The 23,074-nt window shown below is 43.5% G+C and overlaps 1 protein-coding gene across 1 annotated transcript in view; it reads left to right on the top strand.

Moving 5' to 3' along the window:
• The window catches only part of EDA25 (CCAAT-binding factor), a 327,784-nt gene that overhangs the window by 149,688 nt on the left and 155,022 nt on the right, over positions 1–23,074 (top strand). The gene's annotated exons all lie outside the window — the stretch shown is intronic.

Raw genomic sequence — 23,074 nt, 5'->3', positions numbered from 1 at the left:
AGAAAAGAACTTCTTCCTTGCCAGGCCATCTAGCACTTGGTCAATGAAGGGTAAGGGAACACTTCTTTTTGGCCTTGTTCAATTCCCTATAATTGACACAAATCCTCCACTTCCCATTTTTCTTGGGCACTAACACTAAAGGAGAGACCCACTCACTGTCAGAGATAGGGTAAATGAACCCTGCATCTAACAGTTTTTGCAGTTCTTCTTTGAATATGTCTTTGAGGGCTGGATTCATTCTCCTTTGTGGTTGCCTGACTGGCTTGCAACCTTCCTTGATGTATATGTGGTGAGTACACACTGAGGGGTGTACTCCATTTCCTTGTAGTTCCAAGCAAAGGCTTCTAGGTTCTTTTTCAACAAGCTGCATAGTTGTTCCTCCTCTGAAGTACAGAGAGATGGATTAATCTTCAAGGTTTTCTCTGGCCCAAATTCTATGATTTTGACTCAGATTGGGTTGGAATCGGCCAAGCATAAGTCACTTTGATGACTGTTCAGTGTTTCCTTGACTTCTTCTTCTAGTGATAATGGATTAGGAGTTGGATTTTGGAGCAAGTGTTCAATTAAATCGTCCTCATCTTGCTGTCCTCCTCCTATGATGGCTTTCAAAGTATAAAGTTCCTGCAGAATAAAGCTCATCTTCTTCCTCCTCCTCCAACCATAAAGGTAAGTCATGTTCTAGGGGGGTTGAGCAGGAGGGTATAGGACTCTTTGTTTGGACATATGCCCATTCTTGATGGTCATATTCCCAGCTCTGCAGCTAATGTAGGCATCAGTTGTGGCCAACCATGGCCCCCCAAGGATGAGAGGGTAACCAGTTAGTTTAGCCTTAGGCTAGAGAACTAGGAAATCTGCTGGGTACTCCTAGGAATCAATGGAGACCATCACATCCTCCACAATTCCCTCAGTGGTGACTGTGGAACGGTTTGCAAGTTGCAGCAATGTTGTGGTCTTCCTTAATGACCCTTGGAGGTTAAGCTTGAGCATGGTGTCCTTTGTCATCACATTAATGGCAGTACCGAGATCAATCAAAGTATGTGGGACAATGGTGCCATTGATGTGGACATCGACTACAAGGCTTCCAGGGTCTAAGAATTTTGGACATATTGCCTGCCCCAACATTAAGTCAGATAATTGCCCAATGACATTAATGGTAGGGGCATCCCTTTTTCTTCTTCCTGGATGCTTAAAGCACTTCTCCTTAATCAATTTATTGTAAATAGGCACATCTTTGATTACCTGGAGAAGGGGAATCTTTACACATAGGTTTTCCAATTCTCCCAGAAGTTCAGTTTCTTCTGGGGTAGGCTAGTGTGGTTGGGCTAATCTTTCAGGAAAGGGTGGATTTGCTTTAGGGTTGCTTTCCTCTCTTTTTTTCTTGACCTCCTTTTGTGGGGAGGGAGGTTGGTTATCTGGGAGAATTCTCCTAGATCTCAGGTTGATCTCTTGAATTTCAACAGCATACGCTGGGTATGATGTATCTCCACGGCATGGTTGTTGGGCCTGCCTATTGTTTGGGTTTGGATTTGGTTGGGCAGGCATCTGGGGTTTCCTAGGTGGGGCAGAGTGCAGGAGTTGCGGTTAGGTAGGTGATGGAGGCAATAGAGCTGGAACATTGTTGAATTGGGGCCTCCACCCCTGGGGTGGGGTATTCCACTGACGTTGTGGCTGATTGTAAGGTTGAAATGACTGGTTGGGTGGCTGGGAATGATATTGAGATGCATAGGACTAAGGAGGGGGTGTAGACCAGTAAGGATTGGTAGGGCGTCCCCAAGAAGGTGTAGCTGTGTTTGGTTGGGTCTGTAATATGCATGGGATGATCCTTGCATACCCTGTTGGTATGGTCTAGGCCCAGGAGGTCTCCTTTGGTTAATGTAGCAAAGCTGCTCAGTGACCCCTTCAGCTCCTTGATATACAACTTTGAGTCCAGGCAAGGAAGGGCACTTGTCTGTGGAGTGGTTTTCTTCACAGACTGATCAAATCTCAATATGGTTTAATGGGCATTCATTCCTAGGATGCCTTCTTATGCACCTAGGATAGAAGATGGCCAGGACTCTCTCTGCTTCCTCTTGCTTTCTTCTGATATTCATGGTATCCAATTGTAAGGCAAGGGTTTGCAGCATCTCACTTTTGAAGTCCTCCAACATATTTCCAATTTCACCCTTGATGGATGAGTTGGAGGATGATGTACTGGCCATAGGTTGACTACTTCTACCCTTGTTTTTGGCTGCCCTAGAATGGTTTCTAAAGACAGTCTTGATGTCCTCATAGGGTAGTTGGTAGATATCTCCTCCTGATAACATGTGTAAGGTGTCTAGGATATCCTCCCTTACTCCTCTAAGCAAGAGCAACTTCAGTGGCTCAGGATCAAGTGTGCACCTGGCCCTTTTGTAACCGAGCTGGAATCTTTCTTAATAGTCTTCTAGGGATTCATCATGGCCTATGGTCATCTTGAAAATTTCATCTTTAGTGTCCTTTGACCTACAGTAGTCCCTATATTTGTTGTTGAAGGCCTGCTACATCTGAGCCCAAGTTGTTATGCTATCTCTAAGTAAACCCATGAACCAGCGAAATGCTGCATCCTTGAGGGTAGATGGAAACAGTTTCAACTTTTGCTCATCATCTGTATAGTCATAGGTTCGGCAAACAACAACAAACTCAAATAGGAAAGTGTCAGGGTCCTCTGTGGTCAAGCCATGGAAATGAGGTAGAGTAGAGGGGCTTATATTCTTCATTTTAGTGTCCCCATTGGTTTCCCTAATGGGGAAGGCACTCCCAATTCTCCCTCTATCTCCTCTGTCATTTAAGTGTTCAGCCATTGGTTCAGTAGGAATGGGTTCTTCCTCTTCTTCTTCCCCTATAGGTTCTTCAAATATGTCAGTTTGCTCAACCAAAGGGGCTTCCAATTCACCGTCAGTGAAGAAGAAAGGAGGTTGACTGTTGGATGAGGTGGGGGTGTTTGGCAAGAATTTTCCTAAAGTATCCCTAATCCTACGAGGCATGAAAGGAAATGTTTTTGGGTTTTTGTGAGATTTTTCTTGAAAGTTGGGAAGTAATTGCAGAAAGGAAATTGCTGATTAAATGAAAAACAACTAACATAATGGAAACTACTTGCAGAATGAAATTGCTGAATTGAATGAAAACCACTAACAAAAGGAAACTACTTGCTGAATTGACACTGTTGAATGAAAGGCTACTAATAGAAAGAGAACTACTTACTGAATTGAAATTCTATTTTCAGGAAAGGAAACTAGATTAACTTGCAAAATGGAAACTAGACTAAGTAGAATTGCTAAACAACACTAATCTAATGCTAACTATCTAAGTTGTAGAAGTAAAAGGGCATAAAAGTATCCTAAGGTGCAGGCGAAAGCAACTAGGCTAAGTTTGGGTTGAAGCAGAAGAAGCAGTCAGAGGTCCAAATGGTGAAAAGAGGATGTAATGGGTAACAACACGAGGACCGCTGGATCAGGCGGTTGAAAGGCAAACGACTGGACAAGATCGGATTGCAGGAGGGTACGTAGGCAAATGGGCAGACATGGAGGACTAATAGGACGAACGACTGGGATTATATCGCGGAGGTGATCGACAGATGAACGACAGAGATCGACCAAGCCAAGTGGCGATCGGGTGAAGCGATGGCCGTCGGATCAAAAGATGGATCAACAGTGGAGAGTTCAAGGCGTTAAATTGATCGAGTGATGTGACAACCGTCAGATCTGGCAGGGTAGATCGACGGTGGAGGTTGGAGCGCGAAAAGAAACGTGTAGAAAGGACGAGTGGGTTTGGAGGGCGGTAAGCTGTATCTCGCCCGCCCTCAAAACCGTAAATGGTATTTTGAGAATTCACGCAACTAGCCTCCTTGATCGACACGTAGCACGGCAAAACCACCCTTATCGCGCGCTCTCAGCCCGATAATAGTCAGAAGGAAATCCACGTAATACGATGTGAGGGCCGTCAGATCTGCCAAGGTAGGTCTACGACAGAGATGTGACCGAGCAGGTTGGTGAGCGGGGGCGCGATAGCCGTCAGATCTGACAAGGATGATTGACGGTGGGGATTTAAAGGGTGAAAAGTCAAACGCGAAAAATGGATTGGAGCGGTGATTGGACGATTTGGCTTGTGAAAGGCGTTTGACGGTTAAAAATTGTTTGAACGTGAATCAACAACTCCTACACAAGCGTTTTAGGCTGAAAGAGAAATACATGGGAATGTGAGTGAGGCCTGAGAGACGGGAGGAGAGCGAACAAGCTGATGACCATTAAAGGGCTGAGCACTCTGAAATGACTTCAGTGACTGTATTAAACAACAAAACTCCATGAAAATCAAAACCCTGTGTTTTTGGGGTTGCTATAGGGTTTCTTCCTCACACCATAATCCCAATGGGAGGAGGTGAGGCCGAGACACCTGTGAGCAACCTTGTGGATCTGTTTTTTGCCAACCTATTGATTAAATGAAAGCATGAATGCAACAAACTGAAATACAACTACTTTGTTCTGCTCCTCTGTAATGAAATTGCAACTATTCAAGCAAATGAACAAAAAACAAGAAGCTACTTTAGTAAATGAGCAGGAAAGCCGTGCATCTATGCTAGTGCTGTAATGGAAATGAACTACTTAAGTGAATGAACAGAAAGCATGAATGTATACTGCTACTGTAATGGAAATGCACTTGATTAAGCAAATGAACAGAAAGCAGGAAGCTATGCTAGAATACAATACAAGAAAGAGGAGCTTTGGCTATTAGGGTTGGGCCTTAACCCAAGAGCTTCAGCCCTCTGAGTTAACTCAGTGCTGGCTCAAATCAAAACTCATCTTCATTATCAAAGAACACTGTATTACATCAAACTATTACAAGTCAAAAGGTCCGAATACTTGCTAACTGACTGACTAACTGATTATTGGTTAATTGCCTAAAAAACTAAGGTCCTAAGCCTCTCTATTTATACATTTGAAGTCTCAATGACTTCCCTAAAAATTAGGGAGGTACAACTCCCAACTTGATGGTAACCTGTCTTTTCACTTTCACTAGCTTGGCTGCCTTCTAGCAGGGAGGTTGCTTGTACCTCCACTTGCTTGGCTATCTTTTAGTACTTCAGGTTTCGCTGTTTGTACTTTTAGTTGATGGAGGGATATTCAAATGGATGGGCAGTGAATGAGGAGGATTTACCTCCTGTAATTCCTCTCCCTTTTCCCATTTGAGTTTTTACCAAGGTCTTTTACCATAGTTCCTTGCTTTTACCTTTTATCCTTGCGTTTCCTTTGCTTTTATCCTTTATTCCTGCATTACATGCACGTTGGACCACAAAGCAAAATATCCAACTGTAACTCATCTCATAAGCAAAATATAATCAAAAGTATGCAATAGGTTGTGAGAGTAGTTGGTTTGACTAAGCTAGGAGGTGAATTAAGGCCAATCAAGGCGCATATAATTACTCAATGATGATACTCATCATCCTCCTATCATATTTCAGTCGGTAGTGGATTGTTCCTTGTAGATATCTCAGAATGTGCTTGGATGGTACCAATGATCATGCTTTGGATCTAATTCGAACTGACTAAGAACATTCACTGCGAAACATATGTCTGGTCGAGTATTCACCAAGTACATTAGCGAGCCAATCAATTGTCTATACCTGGTCGGTTCCAGCCTCATTGGACTTCATATGGAGAAAATAGAATTTCATATCCTATTCAAAATTCAGCAGACTTAACTGTTTTCAGGAATTCAGGATCAATGGGATTGTGGCATTTCATTAGATTATATCAAGTATGAAGGTATACGAGCACCAAGCCCTATATGTACCCTAGTGTTGGTGGTGTTAATTGTTGAACTCCTTTGTCATGCCGTTAGCAAAAAATTACCTTTCAATCAAGTCAAAATCATCGATCAAGCATGTTAAGCTTTTTCTACCATATTTTAAGTCTTGGATTAGGTTGTTTGATCAAAATTGGGCAATGTTGACTAATATCCCTAGACAATCAAGGTAGAGGCAAAGGCTAGACAAGAGAAGAAGAATTTAGATTCTAGATGGTTGATGCATTTAAATGGTTGATGCTCGAATAATTAATCATTAATGTATAATGGATGCTATATCTATCTTGATTTATGTAAAAATATGCATGCTTCCTTATCTTCTACAACTAATTTCGTATTTTGGATGCTTTTTTCAATATAAATGCAAAAAAATATAAAAAAAATTATATATATAGTAGACGCTTCCGAGACGCTTCACTTCTAGATTTTTGGGAAATGACGTTTCCGCGTCCCCGCTTCCAAAAAACGTCCCGGTTTCGTCCCCGCTTCGTGCAACATTGTCCTTGACCTAGATAAATCTTCAGGTCCCTGCCAAACTTCTAGTCCCAAATAGTAGTGCATCAACCTAAGGTCCTTCATATCGAATTCTGTTGCTAGTTGCTTCTTGCATTCTTGGATTTGACATTCCACACCTGTGAAGAGAAGATCATCCACATATAGAAGAATGATAACATGCTCATTCTTCACAACCTTGATATAGAGATTCAGATCAACAAAACTCTTTGTGAAGCCCAATCTTTGTAGGTATGCATCTATCCTAGCTAGGAGGGTCATTTTTGTTGAATTTTCTAAGTCTATCCGTTAGAAAATTAATCTGTATTCGGCTGGTTTATTTTTTCTACTTGTAAATTCTGAAGAAGTTATTTAGAACATTTAAATACTGAAATAAACACAATACAATCACTACACCTACAGATCATCAGCTGAAAGAAAACAAACACACAAGGGACACTGTTATTTTTGGACAAATGTCCCTGGGAAAGCCCAATGCGGGAAAACCGGTGCAACTATTTTGAGGGTTTATTATTATGCAGTGATTCCTCGAGTACAACTGGGTGCTTAGCTGGTTCACCTGACAGAGAAAAATACACGACAACAATACCTCTATATTCGGAAAACCTGTCCCGTGAAACCCTCTCCGACGACTCTGAAGCTCAGCACTGGCCCTTCTGGCCTCTGCGTCAGCCTCCTGCTGACCTGCGTCAGCCTTCTGAGGCACTGCGTAGCCTCTCGGACCCTCTTCATCACTCCAGCTGCTCTGCGTGGATGACGCAGTCCCTCTGGCCTCTCCGCCGTCTCTGCTAGGCTCTGCGTGGCCTGAACTTACTGCTGCTCTCGCTCTCCCTGCTTTTGCATTGGTCTCTTAGTACTGTCTCTGCCACTCTGTCCAATACTCACTACCCCTCACTGCGAATCATTGATTCACTTTTACTTAGCAACCCTGCTCTAGCAAAATGAATGACTGATCACTCTAGTGTGTTATCCAACTGACCCTCAAGCCTCTTCTTATACTTTTCTTGTTGGTCCTTCAACGACCGAGATTAAATCTCTAATCAACAACTAAGATTAGATTTGGTTCGATCCATGACTTTTGGAATCTTCTAACCCAGTTTTATATTAATACCCATTAATATTTTATTTTTCCTAAGTTTAGACTTATGAACTCCATTAAAAATATTAATTATTTTAATATCTCCCAAACTAGGTACAATCTTTCCAAACCATTTCTGGGTCTGGGAGATCTCATGTGCTTTAGCCTCTTCACCAATTTTGATGGCTAGAGCACATCCGATGCTACCCCAACTCAACAGTCCCTCTTAGCGATGACTGTGCTCTGGTAATACTCCTCATTGAGCATCACTCTGATTATTCGACACCGATACCTGTGCTGATGCTAGGCCTCCCCGCCGAACATCCTTTACACTGTTGCATCCTATAATGCTGCCCATGGCCTTGCCACTGCCACTGTTGCATCCGTACGACAACTCCCTCTGCATTCGTGTTGTGCTGGTCCATCCTCCCAACATTGCATCTACACTGCATCCCCTCTCATCATGCTGCATCGTGCTACTGCATACTACCACTGCACTGCAACTTAGTTACTGAGGAGTAAGTAACTAATCCACCCAACTTTTGACATCCCTATCAGGCTAGAAACACTCCCGATGCTGAAGCTCCCTTTGCCGCTAACAAGTGCTCCCTCTACTGACCTCTGTGCTGCTGCAACAATTCCCTCCATCTCGCGCTGTTGCACATCTCTTTGTGCCATCTTGCACTGGTGCAACACTCCCGTGCCTCTCGCACTGTTGCAGCCTGCTAGCCTCACGCTGCTCGGGGAATCTTGCACTGTAGCACTCTCTGTTGCTTCATCCGCATCCGTCTCTATCAGCATTCGCCAATCCCGCTACTCCTCTTCGGGGCTCCCGTAGCAAGGTATAATCCAAGAGGTTGGGTACCTCAAGGATCCTGCCTCTCATCGCCTGTAGTCCTCATGACTACAACTCGATGTCTCCCCACTTCTTCTCGAGTGGCACATGAGCACTCATGGCACAATCGTCATCCTCCTCGACTTCTTTCTTCGCCTTCGCTGGCATTGCCTTAGACTCAGAAGCCTCTCCCTTGTTCTTCTTCCTCGGACATTGGTTCGCATAGTGACCCAGTGCCCGACAGTGGAAGCACTTGACCTTGGAGAGGTCCTTCTTCTTCCTCTTCTCTTGCTTTCTCGTAAATGCCAGAGCCACATCCTCTTCCTCTTCCTTCTTGATCCTGACCCCTTAGCTGCTACTTCCCGTCTTGGTCAACCATCTGATCTATTCTTGACGAAGAGCCGCCCACAGTTCTTCCCAATATGGAAGACTTACCTTGCCTTGTGTGCTCTGTACAAATGTCTCCCACTCCTTGGAGACTGCGTTAAGTGCGGTCCTCACCATCAATTCTTGATTCGGAGTGGCCCCTATGGAAGTTAGTTGGTCATAGATCTCCTTCAACCAACCGAGGAAGACATCTATTTGCTCTCCTTTCTACCTCTGGTATGACCTTAGCTGATTCTCCACGAGCATCTTCCTCTGCACGGAAGTATGCTGGTACAATGTCTTCAAAGTGTCCCACATCTCCTTTACCGTTTCATTCTTGGCAATATGTTGGACCACATGATCCTTAAACTCATCAAGGATGATGCACTTTGTCTTAGCCATTGCCTCCTCGTACTTTTCATTAGCTCCCAAGTCAATTGGAATAGCCATTACTCTCAAGGCGAAGCCCTTGATACGATCCCTATCTAGAATGGACAAGATCTTGGCCTTCCAGACCACAAAGTTGGATGCTCCGTCTAGCCTGTCCTGATCTCTCAGCCCATTCATGACCATCTCTCTGCTCTTCTCTGTCGACTCCTCCGAGTCTCTCTACTTCTCGCTTGGAAGTTCTCGGTCGACTCCTTGAGTCTCTCTACTTCTCGTCTGGAAGTTCTCGGTTCGACTCCTCAGAGTTTCTCTACTTCCCGTTTGGAAGTTCTCTTCTGGACTCCCTCTGAGTCTTGATTTCCCTCCTGGAAATCCTTCTGCTAATCGTCAAGTTGCACCTCTCTGATCATTTGTGCAACTGCAACACTGATCCAGATTCCTTGGCTAGAAATCCGCCTCGAAAACAACTCCCTCTACCTTGTTTTTGCCCTGTTAGGTGCTGTTTTGACCACACTACCCCACCAGCTTCGCTTCTGCAAACTACGCACAACTTCCTTCGCCCAAACTCTTGAAGGATTGAGCCTCTTGGCTCTGCGCAATCTCGACACCGGGAAAACAACTCCCTCAGCCAACTGTGTCAGCCTTCCTGGCCTTTGCGTGCCTTTGCGTGAGCCTGTTTTTGCCTTCCTCAGCTTCTGCACTGGCCTCTCTCAGGCCCAGACTGATGACATAGTCCCTCTGCGTCACCCCTTCCTTTGTCACTTTCTGCAAGGATCAAATCTATCACTCTGGATAGCTAAATCTGTTGCAAATGCTCTGCACAGCTGATGCCTTCAGCTCTTCTGTGATCTACAACTACGCTCTGATACCATGTTGAATTTTCTAAGTCTATCCGTTAGAAAATTAATCTGTATTCTGCTTGTTTATTTCTTTTACTTGTAAATTCTGAACAAGTTATTTAAAACATTTAAATACCAAAATAAACACAATACAGTCACAACATCTACAATTTATCAGCTGAAACAAAACAAACACACAAGTGACAGCGTTATTTTTGGACAAATGTCCTCGGAAAAACCCAATGCAGGAAAACCGATGCAATTATTCTGAGGGTTTATTATTATGCAGTAATTCCCCGAGTACAACTAGGTGCCTAACCGTCTCACCCGACAGAGAAAAAATACACGGCAACAATACCTCTATATTCGGAAACAACTATTTGGAAGACCTGTCCCACGAAACCCTCTTCGACAACTCTGAAGCTCAGCGTTGGCCCTTCTAGCCTCTGTGTCAGCCTTCTGCTAACCTGTGTCAGCCCTGGGACACTCTGCATTAGCCCTCTGAGGCACTGCGCAGCCTCTGGGACCCTCTGCATCACTCCAGCTGCTCTGTGTGGATGACGCAGTCCCTCTGGCCTCTACACTCTCTGCTGGGCTCTTGGTGGCCTGAACTGATTGATGCTCTCGCTCTCCCTGCTTCTACACTGGTCTCTTAGTACTGTCTCTGCCTCTCTGTCCAGTACTAACTACCCCTTGCTGTTGATCACTGATTCACTTTTGCTTAACAACCTCGCTCTAGCAAAATGAATGACTGATCACTTTGGTGTATTCTCCAACTGACCCTCAAGCCTCTTCTTATACTTTTCTCGTTGGTCCTTCAACGACCGAGATTAAATCTCTAACCAACGACTAAGATTAGATTTGGCTTGGTCCATGACTTTTGGAACCTTCTAACTCAGTTTTATATTAATACCCATTAATATTTTATTTTTCCTAAGTTTAGACTTAGGAATTCCATTAAAAATATTAACTTTTAATATCTCCCAAACTGGGTACAATCTTTCCAAATCATTTTTGGGTCTTGGAGATCTCACGTGTTTTAGCCTCTCCACCAATTTTCATGGCTAGAGCACATTCGATGCTACCCCAAATCAACAAATTTTTGAGGAAAAGTTTATTTCTCTAAGAGTGTCAACAGAGGATAAGTTTTCCAGATCAAAGATTACCAGAGGCAAAGGGAGAAGCAATATTTTGTTTGCAAGGCAGATCTTTAGCTAGGACACAATTATTTTGCTGCAGTTTGCTGGTGCATAATAATGCTAGGAGGAAGGAAGAGCACACACTGAGGGACTTCTTTCCTTAGGGAACTTCTAGTCCAAAAGTTAGATTTTTCACTGCAGAGTAGCAGTAGTTGTGAGCAGATTTTCCCATTCCAGCAGGGAGTGCGTAGAGCGAGTCAACAGTTGCGTAGAGGAGAAGAGGAGGAGTTTGAATTTTTGTAGAGATGGCATCAACAAGGCTGAGAGATCATGATCGGTTTGACGAAGCCTCCAACTACGTGATCTGGAAGGCAAGAATTCCTTGTTTTCTAGATGAATACGATCTCAAAGCCTACATCGATAGTGTGGTAGCTATACCCACGAAAGCAGATCAGATGAAGACCTACAAGAAGGAGATGGCAAAAGGAAAGAGGTTGATTCTTGATGGGGTTCGAGATCACGTGGTGTCTCACATGGCAAGCAAAGGTATTGGCAGGCAGATGTGAGAAGCTCTCGCTACACTATACCAGGGATCTTCCGAGCAACGGAAGATGTATCTTGAGGAGAAGCTGAGATGTACAAGGATGTACAAGGTCAGCGCCCCAGCCTATATAATTGGTGCGGTTAGCTCTAGAAAACGTTTCCGAAGAATGGCAGGTCTTCGTCCAGAGTTTTATGGGCAGATATGTTGCCAGATTAGGATCGAATGTGGGCTAATCTGCAGCATGAGGAGATGAGACGAGAATTGGTGAAGAGCATCATCAATGACAATAGCAGCAGCAGTGGGACGAAGCAAGTGAAAGAAGAGGAGAATGTGGGCCTCATATTGAAGGGGCAACAAGAGCAACACAGGAGGAAGAAGGACCTTTCCAAGGTCAAATGCTTAAGATGTGGTGAGCTTGGCGACTACAACACTCAATGTCTTCTCAGAAAGAAGGACAAAGGAAATGCAAGATCATTAGGCTACATTCGTGGAGATCGACATATTGTCCTCTAGATTGGAGGAAGAGTTTGCCATGATCACTGATATACCTCCAGGAGTGAGGTGGGGTGATTTGGTTTTGTAGCCCTAGAGAGCTACAATATGGGCAGGATTCTTGAGGAGGTCCACCTCATGAATGGTTGGATCAGTGGCAGATGGTGCAGTCAGATGCCAGAATGACAGATTCAGTGGTTAGTAGCGGTCAGATACTGGGCAACGCAATGCAGAGTTGGCAACAATGCAGTTGGCATAAAGCAGAGTCAACAACAACACAAAGCCTTTAGTGACAACGCAAAGACTGGCAACAATCAGAGACTCGGGAGACAGATGCATCATACTGATCAAAGTTGATTCAATATTTTGGATGCTTTTCATTTGCAGTTCTTGTAGTTGCAGCAATAACAGATGGAGAGGGAGTTGCAGTGCAACTGCAGTGTTGGTAGCAATTTAGCAGGGCCAACAACAACACAAATACAACACATATCAGGGTTGCGCAGTAGTTGGTGCGCATCAACAGCCAAACATCAACAACTTGACAGGAGATGATGCATAGATAAGGTGTTGTTTTAGTGAGTTGCAACACCAAAACACATTCCTCGCTAAGAGGGAGTGTTAGTTTTTGTAGCATCGGATGTGTTCTAGCCACAAATTTTTTTGGAGAGACTAGAATACATGAGATCTCCAAAACCCAAAAATCGTTTCTAGAATTTCTGTCTAGAGACGACTTAATTAAAATAATTAATCAATTTTTAGTATTTCCTAAGTCTAAACTTAGGAAATATGGTTAATTAAAGGGTATTAATTAAGTCATGGTGAGAATCTTTCTAGAAAACAACTTGGATCGAGTTCTAGTTAATCTTAGCCATCGATTAAGTTTTAATCATGGTTGTTGATGTCTCAACGAGAGATTATAAGAAGAAACTTGATGGGGCTTGGAGAACACACTCTAGCAGTTCGATTTCCTGAGTAGCAGCACTGAGTTGTCGGAGAGAGAGCTAGTGAGCTCGAAGCAACGAGAGAGGGGCAGGGATAATAAGGCTGGAGGAATTTTTTCTAGTTCAGGTGAGTGCACTGTAGAGAGGCAATAAGTGCCACAGAGAGGCAACATAGTGCTTCAAAGGGGATTCTGTATTTTGCTGGGGAGAAGCAGTGATTCAATGCCAGAAGCTGGAGAGAGAGTTCAAAGGTCAGGAGGATCCATCTTCCTAAGATCAACTAATCAGATAGCGAGAGGGAAAGAAATTCCGAGTTTTGTGGACGCAGTACTGTGTAGGATGACACAGTGACTGCGCAGAGGCAGCAAAGAGCAACTCAACTTGAGCCAAGGTCAATGTCAAATCGCCTGTGGGAGTGAGATTTTTCTCTCTAGATTTATTGTCAGTCATTTCTCTGTATGGATTGCTAGATATGAGCATCCATAGTATTGTACTCAGATTTACTACTGCATATTAAAACCCTTGGCTACTGCACCGGTTTTCCCGAGTTGGGTTTTTCCGGGGACTTAGTCCAAAACTAACTGTTTATTTGTATGCGTGTGCATCTATTCTTCCAAAATTTTATTTCTTTTGCAGTATTTATTTTGTGAAGGTTGCAGTGTATTTAATTCGATATTTGCCTTAGCACACAACAAGTAAATTGTTTAATCGAATTAACAATTAGAAGAATTAACATCAGTTACTACAATAGGATTTGGTGTTTGCCAAATTTTCACATCCAACACCCCACAAAGATGCCTCCTCACATGGGTATATGAACCAGTATATGGTTTTCCTCCATAACAACTATGAGGACACACAAACTTGTAGCTTCCACCACCTTTTCCCCCTTTAAGTTTGGTCACATAGTTCCACAAGGGTGTTAATGTAACTTTCCCCTCTAGTGTTTCAGTGTTCTCTTTAGGTTCATCCCCTTCCTCCTCATCATACATTGGGTCACTCATATGGGGACCACTATCCTTTTTTTCTTTTTCCCTTCTATTCCTTCTCCCCCTTGCCATCATGAAAACCAAAAGTGGAATGATACATAGAAGCCAAAAGAACACCATCTTGGAATATGAATATAGGTGTTGGACAACCTGCAATTAATTGAGGAAGAAGAAAGAATGGGAAAGAGTAGGAGAGGGAGGAGAAAACATAACAAAAAACAACGACAAAAAAATGAGGGAGTTTGGGGTTTGCACTTACCTTTTAGCTCTTGTAGATGGAAGCCCTTCTTTACTCCTCCAAACTCCACCTCCTTCACTGCTCGTAGCTCCTCCTCCTTCACTCCTCCAAGCTCTCCTCAGGTCTCACTTCTCCAAGCTCTCTAAAAAATACAAGAGTGAGGAAATGAGTTTTATTGCCCTCATTCTTTTCCCTAACCCAAGCTAAACCCATCCCCAATCACAATTAAGCAAAAAAAATGAAATTAGTAAGTCCGACCCGGAGAGCCAGCCGGCAGCCCTTAGAATCGCTTGGGATTCACTCGAGTCGACTCAGATCCGCGACAGATCCACGAGTGATCCGACCCTGGAGCCGCAGTGGATCCACGGGTGATCCGGCCCCGTAGCCGCGGATCGGGCCGACATGGTTCCGACAGACCAAGAACTGTGTTGTCCGGATTGATCCATAGTTTCAGATTTCTGAATTGCGGTTCCGGGGCCAGATCAACCACGGATCCGTACGGGCCGCGAATCCGACTTTTGATTCTTGGGGGCGGGTGTTTTGTGCGACACTGACTCACACATCCATGATTGCTTCCTCCTCACATCTATACAACCAATATGTGGATTTCGTCATCATTGCTAGCTCGTTGACCTTGGCATTTGGTCGTGAGACCCCTTTATTCCCCTTTTGTTCCATGATTATTCATATGCCACCTATTGATTGAAGGATATACCAGGGACCTGTGTTTCCCCTTTGGGGCTGGGAACAACTAATAGGATCGTCTATTAAACTCCTACCTAGGGAGGTAACACTATTATGTGATCAAAGCCCTAACTTTGGAAGGGAAGCCCCATATGAAGGGTCAATTTGCCCTTGACTAACAAGCTTGCTTCAGTTAGATGCACTAATGATTATTGTACCTAATGGTGAAGATGCAACACTAGACATTGTGTGTGATTGGCAGGTGGTTTTCATCATGGGTTGGGCAACTTCATTAGCGCCCAATTTCAATGGAGGCACATTATGACCCCCTACAGGTGAAGTGTTGAGGGCCATGGAATTCCTACCACCATTAGAGCATCATTCGATTCCATGGGCACCTACAACACCCTCAGTAGTCTGCACTTTGCTCCACATTCTTCATAAGATGATGCACTTGGACCAACGTGTCCTAGCTGGCCTAGCAGTGATCACATGGTTTGGCAACTGATCTGAGGTCGAGATGAGGTTTGTCTCACCCCTTGAGACATGGGAGGGCTGGCACCATCCTTAGAGTCCTCAACGTTGGTGCAGAATCAGGGTATTCTATCACTAGGAGACCCATGAGACCCATTTTGTGCCCCAAACACAAAGCTAAAGTCCATATGATGATTTTTATGGAGATCTGGGGGCCAACCCCTAGATCATGATTTATGGAGCCATCTACACTCGCTTTGGCATTGGAGGAGCCCAACACATGCCGTAGAAGGGCCTATGCATGCATGGCGTCAACACTTCAACCTCTTTGTTGGTTAATTGTTAAGTTTTTACATTGGCTACAAGGTTGGCTTGTAACTTCACTTAGTATTTGGCCATTTTTATTATTATTTGAGGGGCTCATAGGCTAAAGTCATAGATCATTGAACACATATAAATTAGAGAGCTCTCATTTGGTCTCTCTCTGTTGGAATTTCTAAGTTTAACCCATTAGAAATTCTTTCTAGACTATTTGATTTATTTCTTCCTACTTGTTCAATTACTTAACAAGTTATTTACCATGTAAACGCTGAAAATAAATACAAGTACAATGTCAACACATACAGATCATCAACTGAAAGTAAACAAGCACACAAGTGACATTGTTATTTTTGGACTAATGTCCTCAGAAAAAACCAATGCGGGAAAACCAGTGTAGCTATTCAGAGGGTTTTATTATTATGCAGTTTCAGCATACAACCTGGGCGCCAGAAATGGCTCACCCAACAGAGAATTCCCTCGGCAGTTGTACCTCTCAGTCGGAGACAAATATTCCGGCTAAATCACCGAATGAACGATCCCACAGCAACAATGCAACTTCTGCTGCTCTGTGTCACTCTGATAGGGACTGCGTCACCCTATCCGACTCTTTAGCTCCCAGTCTGTCCCACGAAAAATCTCCCGGCGCTGCCTCTAGGCTCTGCGTCTGCCTCTCTGGTCTAGCATCAGCCTCTCTGGTTCAGCGTTAGCCCTTTGGGCTCTGCATCAGCCTCTGGAGCCTCTGCGTCTGATACGTTGGCCCTTCTTTGGCTCTGCACAACTCCTGGCTGCCTTCACGCAGCTCCTGGCTGCCTCCACGCAGCTCCTGGCTGCCTCTGCATGGCCTCTGGCTGCCTCTGCGTGGCCTCTAGCTAGCTCTGCGTCAACCCCTCTCGGCTTCTGCGCTGATCCTCCTGGTACTAACTTTGCCTCTCTGCTATGTATTCACTGCCCCTCAGCTGCAACTCCGATCACTCACTCAATTTCCTCAACAAACCCTGCCCCAAAAAATCAAGTTCTTGATCTCTCTTGGTGTGTTCTCCAACTGATTCTCAAGCCTTCTCTTATACTTTTCTTGTTGGTCCATCAACGGTTGAGATTAAATCTCTAATCGATGACTAAGATTAGATTTGGCTTGACCCATGACTTTTGGACCATTCTGACTCAGTTTTATATTAATTCACATTAATATTTTATTTTTTGTAAGTTTAGACTTAGGAACTCCATTAAAAATATTGATTATTTTAATATCTCCCAAACTGGTTAGATTCTACCCAAACCATTTCTGGGTATTGGAAATCTCATGTGCTTTAGCCTTTAGCCTCTCCACCAATTTTCATGGCTAGAGCACATCCGATGCTACCCCAAATCAACACTGCCTCTTAGCGAGGAATGTGCTCTAGTAATACTCCTTATTGAGTACCACCCTGATCATCCAGCATCGGTCCCTGTGCTGATGCTAGGCCTCCTCGCCCAACATCCTCTGCACTGCTACATCTTGTGCTGCTGCCCATGGCCCTGCCACTGCCACTACTGCATCTGTACGACAGCTCCCTCTGCATCTGTGCTGCTGCCCATGGCCCTGCCACTGCCATTGCTATATCTGCACTGCATCCCCTTTCATCATGCTGCATCGTGCTGCCCATAGCACTGCCACTGCTAACTGCTGCATTGCAACTCAGTTACTGAGAAGTAAGTAACTGATCCTCCCAATTCTGACATCTCTATTAGGCTAGAAACACTCTTGATGCTAAGCTCCCTCTACTGACCTCTCCGCTGCTGCAACACCTCCATGCATCTCGCACTGTTGCCTCACGCTGTCCCGAGACTCCTACATTGTAGCTCCCTCTGTCGCTCCATCTGCATCCGTCTCTACCGACATCTGCCAGTCCTGCTACTCCTCTCCGGGGCTCCTGTAGTAAGGTATAATCCAAGAGGTTGGTACCTCAAGGATCTTGCTCCTCATCATCTATAGTCCGTCCGATTACAACTCGATGTCTCCCCACTTCCTTTCAAGTGGCGCATGAGCACTCATGGCACAGTCGTCATCTGTCTCCACTTATTTCTCCGGCCTTGCTGGCGCTGCCTTGGTCTCAAAAGCCTCTCCCTTGCTCTTCTTCTTTGGACACTGGTTCGCATAGTGAACCAGTTCCCCACAGTGGAAGCACTTGACGTTGGAGAGGTCCTTCTTCTTCCGTTTCTCCTGCTTTCCTGCAGATGCTAGAGCATCGTCCTTCTCTTTCTCTTTCTTGATTCTAACCCCCTTACTGCTACTCCCTGTGTTGGTTAGCCGTCTGATCTCTTCCTGACGAAGCGCCGCTCATAGTTCCTCCCAATTCGGAAGGTTCGACCTGCCCAATAAGCTTTGGACAAATACCTCCCAGTCCTCTGACATTGTGTTCAGTGCAGTCCTCATCTGGCGTGTTGCCTATGGAAGTCAGCTGATCCTGGATGTCTGTCAATCGCCCGAGGAAGATATCTATCTGCTCTCCCCTCTGCATCTCGTATGACCGCAACTGATTTTTTAGAAGCATCTTCCTCTGCACAGAAGTATGCTGATACAACTTCTTCAGAGCATCCCACATCTCATTTGCCGTACCCTTCTCAGCAATATGTGGTACCACATGATCCTTGACCCCATCAAGGATGATGCACTTAGCCCTGGCCATTGCCTCTTCATACTTCTCATTTTCAACTGGGATCGCGATCGTTTTCAAGGCAAAGTGCTTGATGCGATACTTGTCTAGAATGGACAAGATCCTAGCCTTCTAGAATCCAGACTACGAAGTTGGAAGCTTCGTCTAGTCTATGCCATTGTTTTACAAACCGGCCGTTTCGAAACCGAAACGGCCGAGTCGAACCAAGTTGAAGCCTTGAGGAGTGACCCGGTAGAAAAACCAGTCCGGGAGGCCGAGTCATGACTGACTCGGCCGAGTTATTGCATGACTCGGCCGAGTCAGTCATGACTCGGTCAACCCGGCCGTTTTGCACATCTACTCGGCCGAGTCATTAAATTCAACCAGTCACCCAAAGAAACAACGATTTTTCTATTTTTTTTTTAACTTTTTAACATTTGGCTGATTGTTGGGGACTCCAAGGTGTTTTCTAAATTGGTTAAGTGCTATTTGGGGTCCATTCCCCTCTCCTAGTATTGATATGATGTTCAAATTTCATGGTAATGTTAAATTCTTAAAGTAAAAGTGACATTCTCCTTAATCTTCATTTTCATCCTTTTACTTAAATTTTTAACATTACCATGAAATGACTCAGGATGTTTAAGAGTGGTTCCAGCCTAATTGGATTTCATATGGAGAAAGTAGAATTTTAGATTTCATTCAAAATCCAGCAGACTTATCATTTTTTTAGGGTTTTAGGATTGGAGGATTGCAATGTTTCCATTGAATTTTGTCATGTATTAGGGTATGGAACTCGTATTTAATCAAGAGCACCAATCCCTCTGTGTACCTTGATGTTAGTGACATTGGTTGTTGAACTCCTCTGGGATTCGCTCTCAAACCTGGAGCTTCTGAAAATGTCGCTTCTGCTCCCGTTTTCGCTCTCGCTCCCCACTTCCGCTCCTGCTCCCAAGTAACACTGAGCTAGATGATGTTGGCAACTCTAGCAGTAGCCAGTACTGGTCATTGATGGGGCCCCTTGTCTGACTCTGATGATGATGATCCAGAGATTGGTCGAGATGATCTTGGCTCCTCTGGCAGTAGCTACTAGCCTCCTTGGTTATTTGTATTTTGTTTTGACTCTTGAGTCTTTGGTCATGTATGACAGACTACAGTTGACTATGTATTTACTATTGCCATTGGGTACCACCGTACCATTTTGATATAATGGATTGGTTCATGAGCCTACTTTGATCATATGTTGTCTTCCATGTATATTATAATGTTGTGTGTTTGGAAACTTGAATGAAAATCTTTAAAATTATGTTTAAAATATTTAAAATTATGTTTTTTTATAAAAAAAATAAATATTTAATGTATTTTTTACAACGACCGAGTCATTGAAATCGAGCTGGCCGAGTCATTACCGAGTCGGAGTCCGAGTCGGAGTCAATCCTCGGCCGAGTCCGAGTCCGAGTCCGAGTTGTAAAACATTGGTCTATGCTGATCTCGTAGCCCATTCATTGCCATTTCGCTGTTCATCTTTTGATTCCTTCGAGTCTCTCTACTTCCCTCCTGCGAGTCCTCTGATTGACTCCTGCTGAGCCTCTCAACTTCCCGTCTTGAAGTTCTCGGTTTGACTCCCTCTGAGCCTCGATTTCCCTTCTGGAAGCCCCTCTGCCAATGTCGAGATGCCCCACTCCGATCGTTTGTGCAACTGCACCTGTGATCCAAATTTCTTGGCTAGAAATCCTCGGCAGCAACTCTGTCCTCCTTGGTCTTGCCCTGTTAGGTACTGTTCTAACCACAGTACTTCACCAACTTCGACTTTGTAAATACTGAAAATAAATACAAGTATAGTATCAACACATACAGATCATCAACTGAAAGTAAACAAGCACACGAGTGACACTGTTGTTTTTGGACTAATGTCCCCGGAACAACCCAATGCGGGAAAACTGATGCAACTATTCAAAGGGTTTTATTATTATGCAGTTTCCGAATACAACTTGGGTGCCAGAAATGGCTCACCCAACAGAGAATGCCCTTGGCAGGAGTACCTCTCAGTTGGAGACAGACATTCTGGCTAAATCACCGGATGAACGATCCCACAACAATAATGTAGCTTCTGCTGCTCTTCGTCACTCTGATAGGGACTGTGTTACTGTATCCGGCTCTGCAGCTTCCATTCTGTCCCACGAAAAATCTCCCAGCGCTGCCTCTAGGCTCCGCGTCAGCCTCTGGAGCCTCTGCGTCTCACACATTGGCCCTTCTCTGGCTCTGTGCAGCTCTTGGCTGCCTCTGAATGGCCTCTGGCTGCCTTTGTGTGGCCTTTGGCTGCCTCTGCGTGGCCTCTAGCTGGCTTTGCATCAACCTCTCTCGGCTTCTGCGCTGATCCTCTTGGTACCAACTTTGCCTCTCTGCTATGTATTCACTGCATCTCAGCTGCAACTCTGATGATTCATTCAATTTCCTTAGCAAACCTTGCCCCAGAAAATCAAGTTCTTGATCTCTCTTGGTGTGTTCTTGATCTCTCTTGGTGTGTTCTCCAACTGACCCTCAAGCCTCCTCTTATACTTTTCTCGTTGGTCCATCAACGACCGAGATTAAATCTCTAATCAATGGCTAAGATTAGATTTGGCTTGATCCATGACTTTTGGACCATTCTAACCTAGTTTTATATTAATTCACATTAATATTTTATTTTTCCTAAGTTTAGACTTAGGAACTCCATTAAAAATATTAATTATTTTAATATCTCCCAAACTAGTTAGATTCTGCCCAAACCATTTCTGGGTCTTGGAGATCTCATGTGCTTTAGCCTCTCCACCAATTTTCATGGCTAGAGCACATGCAATGCTACCCCAAATCAACACTCTTATCATCAAACTTGTGCATTTCAGACTTCTTAGAGAATTCGCAGTTGCTTCTTGTGGATGATTTTGGAGATATTTGGATGCATTTTGATATATGGACGCTGATTTTGACATTTTTTGGAGCTATTTTCTGATCCAATGGATGAATACACTACATGTTATCTTGTAAGTGCCTATTGTTGAAGATTATTATTTTGTTGAAAATAAATTCTAAAGGCTATCTAGTTGAGTATTGCATATGCTACTCATTTTACAACATGTAATGAATATTCCTAGTGGAGTACTTATTATTCGCCATAAAATTCCATTATTCTATTAAGTGGGTAATTGTTGAAACTTTGATAGCTAGGGCATCAAATTTCAACCTCCTTGGAAGGGAATTAGGCTTATGTAAGACATCCTTGACCCCATATCCCCATAGGACAAGGCACTGGTCCATTCACTTGATGATCAACCTTAAATTTTCTGCATAATTTTCTCCTATCAAATTTGGTCCTTTTAAGGCAAGGGCGAAAATCTAGGGCTTGGATTGAAATTTTAGGGATAAGGCTTTTTGGTGATTTGAGAGACTAAACATTAAGAGATAGGTCTAGGTTACCTAATCTATCAGTTTGGTGGGCATCCACTCAAATTTCATCCATAAAATCTCTTGCCGTAGGTGTTGTTGTAAGAGGGAAACACTAGTTTCTTTTCTCCTCAACTTGAGGAGGGCTTCTTGAGTGTTTCATGAGCCTTGGCTGAGTTGAATGTCATTGTATTCAACCTTTTCCCTCGGGCCTTGACCTTGTGATTACCATTTACCAATGAAAACCTCAAAACCCTAGGTCTTGAGCCTCCTTTTCTGGGGCTTTTCTTCGAGAGCGTTTTGCTTCTTGAAAGCCTTGAATCATTAATGAGTCTCTCTTTTGAATGAGGTCTAGCTTGATCACTTTGTGCCTTATACCTAGCATATCTATTTTGAGTGATCTCCTTCTTACTGGGACTCCTCCCGTTTGTGAAAGTCTGTAAAGAGCAGGGGGTTTTGGCTGAGGTGACATTGGGCCTCTAACCTATTGTTAGTACTTTGTCTAGCCCTTGTCTTGTAGGGTTTCCCTTTCCAAAGCTTGCTAGATTTTGTGGTAACAGGATTCTCTAATGAAATATTTGTCTTTTCCTAATTAATATCAACAAATCTCTTCATTTAAATATTGGTTTTTTTTTCACAATTCTTGTGACTTCCTTTCTAATTTTGATTTCTTGTTGGCTTGTTCTTATGGTTTTATGGTTTAATGTATGTGGTTTGAATTTTATATTTCCCTTGTCATGTTGAAAATTTTCAATTTTTATTCCCAATTTTTTTTTGTCCCTCAAAAAAGCAATTTTATGTTTTTTTTTTTTTTTAAATTGTTTTACAGTTTACTTGACCAAGTTTTCATGAAAACCTGTTCACAGTGATAAAATTGAATGTTCCTATATGAATCCCAGGCTTCACCTTCAAGACAATAATGATATGAATGCCCACTATATTGTACCAACTTTACCCAATTCTCGATTGGAATAATAATTCTTTAGAATGTTCTTCATAGTCGATATAAGATTATATTCTTCCATTTACGAATTTCAAATGGTATTCTTTTGGAGTTTCGCTAGTTTAAAATGGGCATCTCAGAATTTTTAACTTTATATTATATCTTAAATAATATTATAAACTTGCATAAACTTGCTTTCAAATGTGGTTACCAACAACCTCTGATAGTAAAGAAGCCACCCTTTTCATACTGGTGTGCCATCACGGATGTTAGGTACCAAACCTATTCTCTTTATCATGCCATGTGCATATGTAAATTGCTGTGCTTTGCTCTAAACCCTTAAATATTTCTTTATAAGATCTGCTATTTATTTTAGTCGTGTTCATAGAGAAACATAGTTTCATTGTCGCTAATCTAAAGT

The sequence above is a fragment of the Pinus tabuliformis genome, chromosome 4_1, assembly GCF_031772625.1.
Source record: "Pinus tabuliformis cultivar Carrire ecotype Pingquan chromosome 4_1, CPIR1, whole genome shotgun sequence".
Classification (NCBI taxonomy): domain Eukaryota; kingdom Viridiplantae; phylum Streptophyta; class Pinopsida; order Pinales; family Pinaceae; genus Pinus; species Pinus tabuliformis.
The sequence above is the reverse complement of the archived record's forward strand: the minus strand, read 5'-3'. Positions and strand labels throughout refer to the sequence as shown.